Genomic DNA, 12,202 nt, shown 5'->3' on the forward strand with positions numbered 1-12,202 from the left:
CTCTGAGTGATGCTTGCCTCAGGGGTCCTAAGGAAAGGGGTTTAACTGACTGATCAAGCCAGGCTTACCATAGAAGAGTTGCTTTGTGAAGCAGAGAAAGAGAGGGTACCACTAACAGACAGTGGGGCTTGAGGAAGCGGTCTGTCTGAGTGCCTTCATGCATGGGAGAGCACCCAACCATGACGAGGTGGAGAAAGGAGCAAAAGTCAGAGGGCAGTGCTGTCCACCCCTTGTGCCTCCCTGTCATATGGCACCGCAGACCCCCTGCTGAGCATATCACAGTCCAGTGCACTGCCACACACCGGCTTTATGACCTTGGGCAAGTTAACTTTTGTGCTCGTCCCCCTTCTTAAGAGTGGGACCTACAGGTAACTACTGCAGAGATGAAGGATTATGTAAGGTTGGGAGCAGAGCCAAGCTATGCCATGCTCCATATAGTGTTCGATCTCTTTAATATCATCATTATCATTGTTCTCAGAATCATTTTGATTGAGTAAATATGAGATCCTTAGGGAAGAAGGCTCAGGACCAGACAGGACTGGTTTCTGAATCCCCATGGGAGTTAGGTACTTCCGGTACCTAACGGAGTTGGTCTCCCAGAGATGAGAGGGATGCAGCCTCTGGAACAAGCAGCAGAGTCCTGAGATGGGATTTGTTGTTGTTATTATTATTATTATTATTATTATTATTATTATTATTATTATTATCCCTTCTTCTCCTCCTTCTCCTCCTCCTCCTCCTCCTTCTTTTTTCTTCTTCCTCCTCCTCCTCCTCCTTCTTCTTCTTCTTCCTCCTCCTCCTTCTTCTTCTTCTTTTTCTTCTTCCTCCTCCTCCTCTTCCCCTTCCTCTTCTTCTTCCTCCTCTTCCTCCTCCTCCTCCTTCTTCTTCTTCTTCTTTTCTCTTTTAAAAGATTTTATTTTCTGTGCACATATATGCACAATTGCCTGCAGAAGCCAGAAGAGGGTGTTGGGTTCCCAGAAGCTGGACTTACAGACCATTGTGAGCCTCCTGATGGTGCGGGTGCTGGGACTGAAACTCGGATCCTCTCACAGAAGGCCTCCTAAGCATTAAGCCATCTCTCTAACCCCATGACACTGGGTTCTTTAGGTCCCAGAAAAGCTGACTCAGAACCTTTGCCTGAATCATTCTTTGAATAGGTTCCAGAGAGCTCACTTCCAGGAGCAAAGCCTGCCATGATCCTCATCCTCCCCTCTTCAGCTCAGAGCACACTTGAGGGACCAAGCCTTAGAGCATAACACTGAGGAGCAAGGCACAGCAGAGAGCTGAGTTGGCCTCTCCAAATCAGGACCACAGTGCTAGGCCAAGCTGGTCCTTGGAACCTCCCTGAGGCTAGGGTCAGCATCTGTGCCATGCTTCTGGCAGAATGCCTGGTGACACTACCCTCCCCCTCCCCTTCAGGCAGCGTCCTCATCGCCAAAGACTGAAATCTCAGTCAGGAACCAGCCCAAAAGTGTGGGGGTGGGTGGGTGGAATTAACTGGGCTTCTGTGCTCACGATGCTATTTGCGGCGGCGCCCTCACCCGTGAGCTAATTTTAGCTATCCATTCTGCTGCTGTTGCCATTTATAAAATGAGAATGTCAAATGCAATATTAAACAAGCAGGATGAAGGCAAAAAAGGAAATGGCAGAGAGGCATTTAATAAACGAATCCCATGTTTACGTGGGAGAGGGAGCCCTACACATCACACACGCATGTGTGCACACGCCCGATTGTGTACAGGCTCTGCTAATGAGAGCCAAACAGTTTGTGTGCTGGCGGAAGCCTGGAAGAAGTGGAGGGGGAAATGGGGCTGGTCTGTGGGAAATATGTGCTGCTCTTTTAGGCAGAAGTAATTTAGCCTGCAGGGAGGTAGCCTCCCAGTCGGAGTCTCTCCCCATTGCCCTTGGTTGGTCCTCTTGTCAGGCCAGTGGATGGAAAGGAAATGGAGGTAGGACACTGAACCTGAGTTTTCCACACCTTCTCAGCTGGCATGGCCCCCACCAACTCTTTCAAGGGGAGCACACAGAAGCCCCTGGAAAAAGCCTTTCTGTGTCTTCTCCAGGCTTTTTGTCTCGGGGTCCCTTCTTAACCTCTTCCTGTAGCTGCTCCACCCCATATCCACGGAGCTCCAGGCTGCTGCTGAAAGGGCACCTTCCCTTGTTGTCTCTACAGGGAGACTGTTGCCTGGCTGAGAGAAGCTGGCTCTGGGCTGGGGTAGACACCCACTCTGTCTTACACCCAGCTTTGGACACCTGCCGGGGGCCAAGCTTCCTCTTCACTTTGAAATGCCCTTGCAGGTGCCCACACAAAGAACAGCTGGTGTTACTGCCGTCAGCTATTTCCTCAAATAGTCCAGCCTGCCAGCTCCCCTAACACACCTTGCTGATGAATGCAGGGAGCTGGGATTACCTGGTTGGGGGATGTGGGTTAGGGGTGGAACTGTCCGTTAGGAATAGGACCAGGCTTGCAGGTGGGAGGGGCAGCTGCTTTCTGTCTTGTATTTTGGAATCAAAATGAGCACGGGCATGAACTGGCTTTATCTTCTTCAGAGGTTTTCTGTGTAGGCTCTGCACATAGCAGGGTGTTACAGTCTTCTCCAGGGCAAGGGCTTTGTGTGGGTTTTGCTCCAGTGGGAGAGGTGCTATTGACAGGCTCTGCCTTACAGATGAGTGGTCTGAGTGTAGAGAAGCTAGCTGTGCTCAACCCCAGAGCCTAAAGGTAGAGCTGCACCAGAGCAGGGAGCTGTTCTCTTTGACACATGAGGCCCAGCCTGCCCTGGGGCTAGGGTGCAGTTTTTAGGGATCATGTCTCCAGAAGCATTGGTGACTGGAGACTCTGGCTCTTCTCTACCTATCACTCAGACGCTGAGCACTTCCAAGAGAAGAGTCGCATGCCCTCGGATTCCTCTCTCCACACGCTACCCTGCCTTGCTCGGCACTCAGTATTAGTGGTTTATGACCTACTTCACTTTGCCATCGCTGGTTTTAATAAAAACACTAAGCAGAGGAAACAGTGGATGAAATTAATTCTATAAGTGGTGAGGAAATTAATTCTGGAAGCTGGAGTGGGGAATGATTTTGTAGAAGAAATAGCATAGATTGGGCCCTAAAGGGCTAAAGAGGGCCAGAGAGGGCAGGACCCATCGAAGGGAGCTGGGGTTTGACGTTGGGAGCCCCATGACTGGATACTGGCTGTCCCTGGAAATGGTGGTTTCTTTGTTTGTTTGCTTTTTCCTTGAGGCCTCAGTTTCTTTATCAGAGAGGAGGCCAATTAGGCCGTCCCACCAAGTAGATGAAGCCCATGTGCAATACAGCAACTGAGAGTAGAGGGCATTAATTAAGGATGCTGTGTGTCATACACTCTGCTGAATAACTACTTTATATTTGTATTATACAATCCATGGAAATATCTTACACAATACACACACACACACACACACACACAGTGTGATTGCCTAGCATGTGCCGGAGAGTGATGCATGAACGGCATGTTCTTTTCTTCTCTAGTGTAACATGCTGAGCTTACTCTGCAAATGGAACTGGATTCTGAGGTTTCCTACCCATGGCTCCAGGTCATTTATGTCTAGCATGTATCTGAAGGTGGACGGCATCACTGGTTGCTGTCATCTCTTCTGCCAGCTTGTCCATTGCTGCCTTTACTATAGTCGTCCCCCTTTGTATCAGGGTCCCATGTCCTCGAGAACCTCTTTGTAGTCAAAGCTGATATGAGATGCCATGTACAGCCAGTTCTCTGGTGCATAACCACCAGATCCCCTCTGAGTTTTGAGTATGAACTTACAAGAGCCCTGCCAAGGATCTTGCTTTCCATGGGGTCCTCAGAAAGTCCTCTGATGGGTAGAGAGGGCTGAAGGGCAGTGGCCAGGAGGATGGAAGGACATTGCATTGGATGGCAGTGATTGAACGTGGAAGAGTAAAGGGCTCTCTGGAAGTGAGCCCATCTGTCCCCGCCCTATGGAGACATCTGTGTGACTACCAGATTCTGGGAAAATCCTGGATCTATACAACGCTCCCTCTCTTCCCCTTTCTGGATACCAGCAAAGCAGTTAGTTTGGAACGTCAGATGAGCAGGATTTACCTAGAATCCTCTAGAACCAACTAGTTGGGTGAAGGAAGCTGCCAGCTGATTAAGGAGGAGGCCAAGCTGATCCTGGGCCAAGGCCCAGCCAGGCCTCTTGGGTCTGTCAGGAATCTCTATACAAAGGCAGGCACCAGCATGAAAGCCACAGGGACAGCCTCCCTGAGTTCTCTGTTCCCCCGCCCCTTCCTGCCAGCCAGACAGTCAAGGTCAGTATCTGCTCACTGGGGAATTTTATCCTTTGAAACCAGGCCTCTGGCTTCCTTGAGAAGCGAACAGTTCCTAACGTGATCTGTCTGTATACACTGGCCTCTTCAGGCCAGATAGAGCCCTGCTTTGTTCAGGGTAGCACCTAAGGCCACAGGTACAGCTCTTGTCTTTTCATCCAGCCCTGGAACTGCATGCTGACTGGACCATTGGTTAGGAAGCAGGAAAAACAGGTCTTTTCATTCGTTAGAGATTGGCTTCCTTCTCAGACTCCCTGGCTCTCCCCTACAGATGCCCAGTGGTCGCAGTGAGTTCCAGTTGGATTGTACGGGAGCAGCCGTAGGGAACCCCTCCCCATAGAAATTCCAGTGACTTTCCCAAACCAGTACTCCCTGACAGGCTTATTTTAAAGCATAGTACATTCAGGAGACGGTGACATGTGCTTATAGTATTGGCTTCTCAGGAGACTAAAACAAGAATATCATGCATTCAGGGACAACCTGGCTACATAGACAGTAAAGCAGAACCCCTTTTTAACATTAGGTAGATGTATTGTCATAAAGGGGCATCGTTGAGTCTGTTGACAAAAGGATTATAAAAGCTAGATTAAAGTGCTGTGTCCCTGTTGAAACTAGTAAGTGTTCTGGTTATGTAAAAAACTATTTCTGTGTTTAGACCTTGCTGCAAACCACAGTTTGCAACGTAGCTTCATATAAGAAGTTTTTTAGAATTCCCTTTTCTTGGCATGCTGGGGTTTCCCCAGAGCAATGTGCGTGTGTAAGTGCCCAGGCCACAAGTCCAACCCTTTGTATGCAGCATGCTCTCAAACTCGAGACATAAACCCACCCCTATCCCTCCAGATACAGACAGGAAGTGTGTGCAAATGCTGAGGTGTGTGTGTGACAGAATGCTAACAGGGAGCAGCATTGGCAAAACCAGCTGTTCTTTGAGCTGTCTTTAAGTTGGAAGTTCTGTCTGAATAACAAGTTAGAGACAAGAGGGCTGGGTTTTAGGCTCAGTGGAAGAGCATCTGCCTGGCTATGCACGAGGCCCTGGGTTTGATACCCAGCACCGCCAATGGGAATGGGGGAGTCGGGGTGGGGGTGGGGGGAGAAGAAAGAAGTGAGGTGGATGACAGTGAGAAGTGCTCCCTCACCCAAACAAGCTTCACAGACATGCAGTGACCCTATGAACTCAGAGTAGATGTTTGAAGCATCCGATACAGGTGCATGCTGCTGCCTCCATTGTCCCAGGGATAAAGAATCTTCTGATAGGGCCTCATTTTGAAGCCACGATCCTGAGGGATACAAGAAGATACAAGAAAGACTTGCCTGTCCTCCAGGGCCCATTTGTCAAGTTGAGCAGCATATTTAAAGAATGAAATTTCAAAGCACATTTTCAGCCCCAACTGCGGGTTATTTTGTAGCTTTGCTGTCTCTGGGGTTCGGAAGTAGAGGCCCACTCCTGGAATGAGTTGTCTGTCAGTCACAAGTGGGCCTCTAGGGCCTCTGTCAAGTACAGAGCCACACAGACTGGCCCATTTCCTTCCACATGCTCTGAGTAGACCGCTCTGAAACCAGTGACAGTAGCCAAAAGTTGGAAAAATCTCAGGACTAAACTGGAAGACTTCTCCAGATCTATGCCCTTCCCTCCCCCTGGCTGCAGAGGGAAGGGATCGTGTATGTTCTGCCTACATCTCCATGATTTCAGCAGACCTCAGTGCCCACTTCCCTGAGAACCCAGCCGGCAGACAGCTTAGATGGGTAGAATGTCTCCCTCCTGTCTGATCCCCGCACATCAGTGACTTCCAAAGATGGCCCTTAGGTCTTCAGTTCCAGCTGTTTACACACTGTCCTCCCACAATGGCTCTCAGCTGGCATAGAGCACACAGTGGAATGTGGTGGAAGTCAGTGGTGTGAATCCCAATGGTGTGCGCCCTTGAGCTCCTGCAGAGTCCCTGAGAACGTTCATGTTGTGAGAAAGCCACGTGCCTTGGAGAAGCCGTATGCATAGCTCTCCATCATCCTTCTTGGACCCTCAGTTTAGTCAAGGCTTTCTCTGGCTCCAGTCCTAGCCACCATCTGACCACAGCTCCATAGGTGATTGGAGCCCAGCCAAACAGCATCAACTCAGAGACCCAAGGAAGACAATCTGTGGTTGCGCAAGGCCACTATGTTTGGGGGTATTTTATGCATGGTTGTTGATGTCTGGAGCATGGCTTGTGTCCAGATGACCTGAGTTGGCCGGGCAGTGGTGGTACATGCCTTTAATCCCAGTACTTGGGAGGCAGAGACAGGTGGATTTCTGAGTTCTAGGCCAGCCTGGTCTACGGAGTGATTTCCAGGACAGCCAGGGCTATACAGAGAAACCCTGTCTCGAAAAAACAAAAACAAAACAAAACAAAAAAACCCCAAAAAACAAAAAAACCAGATGACCTGACTTTAAGAACCAGAACCAAGGAGGTGGATTGGGTTTTCCTGTTGGGTTCTGATTTCCCCTCTAGATCTGGGGTCAAGCTCTCTGACTTGTCACTGGCACAGTAGAAGATAGCACATGTGTGGGCTCTAGAGATGGAGAACTGACAAGCCTAAAAGTGACTCCAGGTGGTGGTGGCACATGCCTTTAATCTCAGCATATGAGAGGAAGAGGCAGGCGGATCTCTATGAGTTTGAAGCCAGCCTGGTCTACAGAGAAAGTTCCAGTACAGCCAGGGATACACAGAGAAACCCTGCCTTTGGAAAGGAAAAAGAAAAAGGGAGTGGGTGGGGGCGTCTCAAGGCAGTTTAATGTTCAGAGATCACTTGTCTATATCCTTGATGAACAAGAAACTGGGGGGTCGGGGGGGTATCTTCTCAACAGAATGGAAATTCTCAGAGTAGGGGCTCACTTGTTTTTCAGTGGATTCCCCCACATCCTGGCTCTGAGTTCTTCCACATCCTAGAATTAAATCAGTTAGAATCTCCAGGGGCAGGGAGTGGGGACAGACTGTGCAAGCAGCCCTCTGGCTCTGAGAAGTCTTTCCAGAATCTCTTCACTGCTGGCCAGACCAGATTCCCTGCTGTGCCCAATGCCTCTCCTGTCACTCAAATGCCCAGGACAGGCTGAGCCTCTAGAGAGTTCACATGCCATGGCCTCTGGCCTTAGAGTGCACTCACTGTGACAGGGCTGGTGGTTGACAGAGCTCCTGTGGTGGGTGCTGCCAAAATGCCACCAGCAAAGACAACAGAATTCAGCTGAGCTGCCAGCCCTGCTCAGTGCTAGGAAGAGTTAGTAGGTGGGTTTGTTTAAAATACTTCTATTACAGTTAGTTAACCTTTCTGTTCCCTAAATGAAAATTGTATAAACCAGAAATTTCCGTTGGTCGGGTTGCTTAGGAACAGGCAGCAGGTTTTCATAAGACAAAGCAGTAGATTGCCACTGATAGGCCTGCTAGGAAGTGAGCTGGTTAGCCGCATTATTCTCATCCTAGTGTCACTCACAGGTAATGATCTGCCTGCCTGCTCAGGGCACGCCCATCTTCCTGTGCTGGGCAGCTTCCTGCAAAGGGGACTTCTCAGCCTCTAGCTCCCAGGATGAGGGCTCAAAGGCAGGGACTATGGCTAATCACTGTGCCTGAGCGATGAGAAGAAATCTAAAAGACCTGATGTGGTTGAGTTTACTCCTTCTTAATCAAATTTCCCCACCTACGTGCAAGAGGAATGCACCCCCCCAACCCTATTGATGACAAGCTGTTACATTGTTTTATGAAAACATGTAGCATGCAGCCAGTAGGTAGCAGGAGACTTAAACAGTTACAAAATACACAGTACTTTTTAAAGCTACTCCTGACAGCTTTGGTAGATCTTTTTAATAGTTTTAATGCAATACATATACTTGGGTTTTTTGTTGTTGTTGTTGTTTTTTGGGTTTTTTTGTTGTTTTGGGTTTTTTGTTTGTTTGTTTTGTCCTCTACAAGATCACTGCCATTTATGTTTGTCTTCCTGCAGTTAGAATAACTAGTGTCCCGATTTGCCTGGGATCTAGGAGGTCTCCAGTACTTGTCATTGGTGCTGGGCCATACCCAACTTCTTTAGTTCCCAGTTAGTTTTGTGGTTTGTTTGTGCTTTAACAAAAAACAAACAAAAACATTTTAAAGATTTATTTTATGTCTATGAATGGTTTTGCCTGCTTGCATGTCTGTATAGCACATGCATGCCCAGTACTTATGTAGGTCAGAGTAGGATGTTGAATCCCTTGGAACTGGAGTTACTGATGGTTATGAGTCACCATGGGGGTACTGGGAATTGAACCTAGGTCCTCTGAAAGAGCAAATGCTCTTAACTGCTGAGCCATCTTTCTAGGCTCCACCCTATTACTTATTTTTTTTATTACATTCTGGGGGCTTGGGGGTGTCTAAAGGACAGCTTGCAGCATCTTCTTCTACCATCTGGGTCCCAGGGACAGCACTCAGGTGGTCAAGCTTGGTGGCAAGAAGAGCCGACCTCTCTCACCAGCCACAGTTCCTGCTGTTGAATTGTTGTTGTTGTTGTTGTTGTTGTTGCCGCCGCTGGCAAGTAGCCTCATCCATAGGTTCTCAACAGTACAGATTCCAACATGCAGGACTGATAAACCAAAAGATGGACGGGCTCATAGTAGGTTTTTGTTACCAGTTGCCCTTCAGGAAAATCAAAGGGCCAATTTCCACCTGCCGTGGATTGAATGTGAAATGTACTCATATAGTTAAACACTTGGTCCCCAGATGGTGGGACTGTTGGAGAGCCTTTTGGGGACTGAGCCCTGGAGGGAGTAGGTCACTGGAGGGCAAGACTTGAATTGTTCTCGCTTTGTTACTGTTTTACAATTTATTTTTAATTCGTGTGTGTGTGTGTGTGTGTGTGTGTGTGTGTGTGTGTGTGTGTGTGTCTGTCTGTCTGTCTGTCTGTCTGTCTGTGTCTGTCTATCTGGGGTGTGGTTTGTGGGGTATGCTCGCACACATACACACAAGGCACATGCAGGCACAGGTAGAAGCCAGAGGTTCCAGATACCCTAAAGCTGAAGTTACAGGAAGTTGTGAGCTTCCAGGACTCAAAATTCAGTTCTCTGGAAGGGTAATATACACCTACCTACCTTCCTTCCTTCCTTCCTTCCTTCCTTCCTTCCTTTCTTTCTTTCTTTCTTTCTGAGATAGAATTTCACTATGTTGCCAGGCTAGCCTGGTATTCACTATGTAGATAGCACTGGCCTAAAACTCACAGAGATCTGAGTGTTTCTCTGAAGTGCTACAATTAAAAGCATGCACCACCACACCAAATTTCTAATAAGCGCTCTTAACCCCTGAGCCATCTCTCCAGCCCCCAGGCCTCGGTGTCTATATAGCCCAGTCCCCTATTTTGCTTGTTGTTTGCCACCTGACAACAGAAGCAATACAGCTAGCCACCTCACAACTATGGCTGTGCCTTCCCCCACCAAACCGTGAGCCAAAATAAAACCCTATTTGCTTATATTGCTTCTTCCCATTGGTCACAACAATGGGAAAAGTACTGTACCCTCCTCCCTCCCCACACCCTCAGGACTCTTACTTCAAACCTTGCTGTCCTCGATACCCATCTAATGGATGAAAATATATCCTGTGTGTGTACATATCATGTGTGTGGTGATCAGAGGACAACTGTATACATCTATGTGTGGTGATCAGAGGACGGCCATGCCTGTCATCCTTGTCCCCTTACCTTGTTTGAGGCACAGGATCTCATTTTCCCCAGCTACCAGTTTTGCTGGCCCACAATGTCTCCAAAATGGAGACATTTCCCCAGTAGGACTGCTGGGATTACAGGTGTTCCGGCCACACGTCCAGGTCTTACATGGGCTCTGGACATTTGAACTCAAGTCCACATGTCTTTACCTACTGAACCATCCCCCGGCTCCCCAAAATACCTTATTTTGAACATACACGCTCCTTGTCTGCTTGTGAGTTGCCCTTTCCCGTCTCTTACCTGTTTCTCTTTCACCATGCTCATTTCTTCTACAAAGAAAGCTCTAGTGTAAGCATATCCGTCATGCACTTTGAGTGGTTTTTGTCTGTTTTTAAAGACATTTGTAGTTACCATTGTTTGAAGAGCAAGAGTAATACCTGTTAGATGCTTTCAGAGTTACTCTTTTAGGTCAGATTTTTCCACTTAATCACTGAGGGGATTTCTCTTTCTATTCTGTTCTACTCTATTCTGTCTTTTCTTTGTTGAGACAAGGCCTTGCTGCATAACCCAGGCTTTCCTCAGATGTGTAATCCTCCTGCATCAACATCCCAAGTACTTAGATTACAGGCATACACCACCACTCCTGGCTTTATAATTACTAAAGGTTGTTGGGAGGGGGTGGTTTGGGGGAGTTTCAAGACAGGGTTTCTCTGTGCAGCCCTGGCTGTCCTGGAACTCAATTTCTACCAGGCTGGCCTTGAACTCATAGAGATCCACCCTGCCTCTGCATCCTAAGAGCCTAGATTAAAGGCCTGGCTGTATTTTTAATACAGTATTTTTAATTAGGGTATCTAAGATGAGTGTATCTCCAAAATGGATCTTCTATGTAGTTCCCCTTTTAAACGATATATACTGCACCTCATCTAGTTCACTCTGCCTGACTCAGACACACCATAAGCAGCCACAGTGTCCTCCTATGATACAACAATACCCTTGGCAGCTACTGAGCCAAGCAGAGCATTTGCTCCTATACCACGTGTCCCTAGACTGCTCTTAAATAAGATACCCAATTCCTCTTCCTCTGTCACCGTCAGGCTCCTAGGCTGTTTCTGTTGGCTGCTCTAAGTGCCCTGCTTTTGCCCTGCTCAGCCCATCTTTATCAGCAATGGGCTTGATTTACAGCCAACACCCCTTGTTAAATTCACCTGAAAACTAAAAGCAGGGGTGCTGAGCAAGCCCAGGCACTTCTCTCAAACCATACAGGAGCTTCTGCAGGCCACAGAATTCTTTCCTGGACTTTCAGGTTTTTATTGTTTGTCTTTATTTATGTTGGAACTCATGTGCCATATGCATGGAGATCAGAGGACAAGTCTGAAGGGTCAGTTAGTTCTCTCCTCCCACCATGTGAGTCCTGGAGAATGAACACATGACGTCAGGGTTGATGGAAAGTGACCTTACACTGAGCCATCTCCCTGGCCCTAAGATTGCTATTTTATATAGGTAAGAGTGTTCAGTAAGTGACTTCTGTGTGCATGAGTAGAGTGGGATTGGGGGATTTGGGAGGCAGAAGATAAACATAATGGAAAGATCAGCAACCGCTAAAAGACACCAGTGCCCAGTGCAAAACCAGCAATCCATAGGAACAGAGTCCGTGTTAAATTTCAGGACTCCCTTGTTAAATGTGGTAGTATGGGTCCCGAGGGAATGGTGGCATCGCTAACTTGACAATTGTAACGTGTGGCTGCACGGCCTCTACCTGATTGGGGGTGGACTGTGGTATGTTACTTCTGAGCCTCTGATGTTCAGTGTTCATCTGGGAGATGGAGCCGGGACTGAAACCCCTCCCTGTATCATAAGAGAGACTCTCTGAGGGCCTGATGTGAGGAGTCCCTGGAATGCAGGACCATCAAGGAGTCTGTCTAAAAGACCAAACAACCATGAAAGATGATTATAATTGCTGCTGCTGGTATCTGCAGGCCGGTCCATCATGTCTTGTGCACCGGGTTGCAGCCCCACTTGTGTATCTTTTGCTGGCGTCCTCACTGCCCTTCCAGAACCTAATTTCATCCTTGTAGGTTTTTCCAAAGCAGGATTTGCACAAGTGGTATGGTTTCTTAAATATTTATTTTGCAGGCCATTTACTCAGCACAGCTATTTTTACAGTGAGTAAGGAGCAAGGCTAAAAATAACAGCTCGTAACCGGATCGGTTCTGCATCTGACATTTAC

General features: G+C 48.0%; 1 protein-coding gene across 9 annotated transcripts in view; it reads left to right on the forward strand.

Moving 5' to 3' along the window:
• Positions 1–12,202, forward strand: part of Msi2 (musashi RNA binding protein 2) — a 371,373-nt gene that overhangs the window by 304,961 nt on the left and 54,210 nt on the right. The window lies entirely within an intron of this gene.

This window comes from Arvicanthis niloticus, chromosome 6 (assembly GCF_011762505.2).
Source record: "Arvicanthis niloticus isolate mArvNil1 chromosome 6, mArvNil1.pat.X, whole genome shotgun sequence".
NCBI lineage: Eukaryota > Metazoa > Chordata > Mammalia > Rodentia > Muridae > Arvicanthis > Arvicanthis niloticus.